We start from the raw sequence: 4,589 nt of genomic DNA, 5'->3' as shown, positions 1-4,589 counted from the left end.
GGATCTAATATTTACAAGGAAACTTAATGAGGGGAAGTAGAGCAATGTTGCCGTTAAGAATATTTCCTTACTTACTTATGGATGCTCGGCTGCAGAGTCGCGAAGCATGGAATAAATTCTTGGTGTTCCAGATTATGTTTATGACTGCAATGCGTGCTTCAGATTATCGACGGAGGCTAGGCATGATGAATATTCTAGACTGCATCTACAATCCTTCACCGACTTGCGTACCTTCAGACCAACTTGAAGAGAATCAAGTGGATGGAGGATTTAAAGATTGTGAAGCTATTCATCTTTGTCGAGGCTCATGCAAACGCAACCCTACATGTCGGCGGTCGAAAAGTCAAGCAGAACAAGTATGTGTACGAGGAAATGACTCGAATAATCCCTGCCGACAGAATCAAGATGCTAGGACGTTATGAGAAGAATGGGTATCAAAGGAAGGGATACCCCAAGCTTCCTATGATCTATCGATTCCTAAAAATCCATGACCCTTCTCCATATTATTACTCAGTCCTCGTAGCCAAATGTAACACAATCCTATTTTTTCCAAACTGATCAGCTTGTTCTACTTTCCCAAAATAAATGTACTCAAAAGGGCTATGCCCACATGAATGAATAAGATTTTTATCACTGTCTGTCATGGCTGTAAGTATTGGTAAAGGAGTTAAGTGATTAGGTCACTTGGCTAAAAGCTGAACTAGGCATATTAATGTAATGTGAGAAACGTTTAGTAAGTTTTTAACGTAAAGAATCTTATTGCCCAGGCGCAACACCAAGTGCAGATTCCTAGTCCGACCCCTGCATTAAGTACAGTTGTAATTCAAGAGAAGAAGTTCCTCCTTAAACAAATCAAGCCACCTGAATTTGATGGTAAGGGAAGGACTGTTCAAACTGATGCTGAGGTCTGGATCGAATCCATGGAGGACTATTTCGAGGCAGCAGGAACTGCACCCGCTAGCCAAGCAATGCTCACCAAACTGAAGCTTACCGGCGAAGCAAGACTTTGGTGGAAACAATGGTGCAGAGACCAAGGGATCTCGGAAGGGTTAGTTACTTGGGAAAAGCTTAAAAAACCTGTGCAAGGAAGGTATCTACCACCTACCTATTGCACACAGAAGATGAACGAATTCTATGAACTGAAGCAGCTTGGACTATCCCTTAATGCATATTATTCAAAGTTCGTCTCTCTCTTAAAGTACGCGCCACAAATGGATATGACACAACAGGTGTCAAAGTTTTGTGCTGGGTTAAATCCACCCATAAACACCCGCTTGAAATCAATGCGGCCAACAGACCTACAAGACGCACTCATTCGGGCTGCACCAATAATACAGGAGGTGCACACCAAGCCAAGGACTTGGTCTTACAAGGATCAGAACAAGGGAATGTATAGGTCTCAGGCTAAGAGAGCACATGGCCAAAATCAGGGACAAAGGAAGAAAGCTAGGGCCAACACTATCAACAACTTTGTTCCTACACAAGGTAATGGCCGCAATCTTCGTTGCTTTCATTACAATGAGACTGAACACTTCAAAAGGCAGTGTCCCAAGTTTAGCAGAGGACAACGTCAAGGGCCATTCCAAGGAGCCGTCCATGGCTAAGGAGCCACCATCATGGCCAGAGGGAGAACCTCCAGTGTTGCCAACAAGGAGCTGGGTGATGGGGAAGATCCATCCATGGAAGCTGACATTGAGAGGGCAACGGTTCATGCCACTCTTCACAAGAAAGGCTCGAATCGCCAATTCTCGGTGATTCAAACTCCATCGGATTATCAAGGTAAAAGCTTCAAAACCTTGATTGATTGTGGCAGTACATATTCCTTCATTTCACCAGTATGTGCAAAAAGATTAGAAATAGCCACAATAGATGCACCTACCTTACTTGTGGAATTAGCAAATGGTCGTGAGGTCTCTTGTACCCAGCAAACCGCTAAGGTGAAATTCCTACTGGGTGGAAAGTTGACTTCGGTCAGATTCAGGGTAATGAACCTAGGTGTCCACGAATGTTTGCTCAGAATGGATTGGCTAATACCCAATGATGCCCACATTCACTGTGGAAAGGGCAAAGTCTCCTTTCAAAATTCTGAAGGGGAACTAGTCACAACTCAAGGAGAGGCTGGTAAGCCAAAAATTCAGCTGGCAAAAGCAACACGGATAATAAAAGGAGTTAGGAAGGGCCTACCTGTCTATTTGATTAAGCTAAATAAGCTAGATCAGAATCAGGAATCTAGGGAAGAACCTTCATGGTTAAAGGAATACGCAGACGTATTTCCTGAAGAGCTGACTGAACTTCCTCCTCAAAGGGAAGTCGATCATGAAATCAAGCTGGCACCAGGAGCTGCACCAGTCGCAAAGAGACCATATAGGATGTCCATCCTGGAAGCGATTGAGCTGAAGGAGCAACTCAAGCAACTGTTAGACCAAGGCTACATCCGTCCTAGCAGTTTGCCATGGGGAGCTTCAGTGCTGTTCCAAAAGAAGAAAGATGGAACGCTTCGGCTATGCATTGACTACAGAGGGTTGAATCAATCAACCATTAAAAACAAATACCCCATTTCAAGAATAGATGAACTTCTTGACCATCTTCAAGGTGCGAAGATCTTCTCCAAGATAGATCTCAGGTCTGGATATTATCAGATAAGGATCAGTGAAGAAGATATCCCGAAGACTGCATTCAGCACAAGGTATGGACACTTTGAATTCCTAGTCATGTCATTCGGGCTGATAAATGCTCCTACTACCTTCAATAGGTTAATACATGAGATCTTTAGGTCCTATCTTGATGACTTTGTACTCGTCTTCTTTGACGATACCCTAGTCTACTCCAAGCAGGAAAAAGATTATCTATTATTCATATTAATGTAAATTCAATATTATCTATTATTCAAACAATAATTTTTATGGTCAAAATAACTATTATTTCTCTAGTTTCCTGATTTAGAATGTCCTTTTCACAAGGCAAACTACATTATGATGAAGCTTGATCCACTAACAGAATTAATCCATAGAATATATATATTCATTCTACATAACTAGCTTGTTCTTTTCTTGTCTTATAAGTTAAGTAACGTGTATAATATGGATGGAAAGAAAGATACATTAGTTTTACTACAAGTTTTTTATAAAAGATACATAAGTTTGCCTATAATGTTTTGATTTTCAATATACATCAAGGTATTCCAGAGGAAATTTCTAAATTCAAGGACATTGCTATCATGACATAGTCCATAAGTATGCTACAAAATTTACATTTGAAAAGCCAAAGTATAATCTATTCAAGGGTTTTATCTTAGTCACTTATTGGTATTGATTTTACTAACTATTCACATCTTTTTGAACATTGGGATTCTAGGTCCTGAAGAGCCAAAATATAGGGACAAGACACTCCTTTTGAATACCAATTCACATATTTTTGAACATTGGGATTCTAGGTCCCAAAGTGCCAAAATGCATTGGGATTCTAGGTCCCAAAGAGCCAAAATGTAGCGACAATATGCATCTTTTCCATATAGTGATGACCTCGATCACACTCCCATGTGTATAGTGAGTGATCAACATGTACGTTGTGAAACCAATGCCAATAAGAAATTTTGCAATCCTATCATGCCATGTCCTTGGTGTTGGTTTTAGCCCATGCAATGCCTTACAAAGTTTGCACACATAATCAAGATAACTCTCATCCACATAACTAGGTGGCTACTCCACATAATTTCTTCCTGCAGCTCCCCATGGAAGAAGACATTTTAAACATTTATCTAATGCATGATCCAACCCTTTGATACAATCAATGTTATGGCAGCCCTCATAGTAGCATTTTAGCTAGCTGCAGAAAAACCCTTCTCATAATCAAGCCATGAGTCTATAGCTCTCAATAGATCCATCTAACTTATGCTTTACTTGTAAACATGTTTGCATCCAATAGCATTCTTACCTTTAAGTAAAGGTACCAAATCCCGTGGTCATGGAAGTTATTATATGTATATCCTCTACATCACGTGTGTTCAAGGCCGATTTATAAATATCCTTATCTGTGAATTTTTCCTAAATAAAATAGAACCCTTTTCTATTCAATCTGTAAATAACCCCTTTATATTACATCGTTATGTATATAAAAAATGATATTTTAAAAATATTTTATTTTGAACCCACATGATGCACATATATATTCATAAGTAACTTACCCGAGATCCCATGTGTCATTTGCCTTAAGTGTCATCATATCTTCATCCATAAGATTATCCCAATGCTTATTTATCATTGCCTACTTTATTCTCAAAGTTAGTGTGCTTTGTATCCTGCACAACCTTCACCATGTATGCATAATGATGAGTTACATATATTCATATATCAATTATTATTGACTTGCACATATCTTGATCACTTCTCTTATGCCTTTCTCACACCATGTGTCTTAACAGATAGAATCCCAAATTCTTCACACAATCTCTAATGAGATTACTATGTATAAAAGTGTGCATCATGTGAGTTAAAAAAAGAGAATATAAAGGATATAAGCTTACATATGTACATTTATAGAAGAAAATATTTTTAAATGCACAAAAAAGTTACAAAATGGGTTTTTATATT

This window comes from Lygodium microphyllum, chromosome 12 (genome assembly GCF_053477565.2).
Source record: "Lygodium microphyllum isolate KBCC chromosome 12, Lygodium_microphyllum_v1.1.10, whole genome shotgun sequence".
NCBI lineage: Eukaryota > Viridiplantae > Streptophyta > Polypodiopsida > Schizaeales > Lygodiaceae > Lygodium > Lygodium microphyllum.
This window is presented reverse-complemented; position numbering follows the sequence as displayed.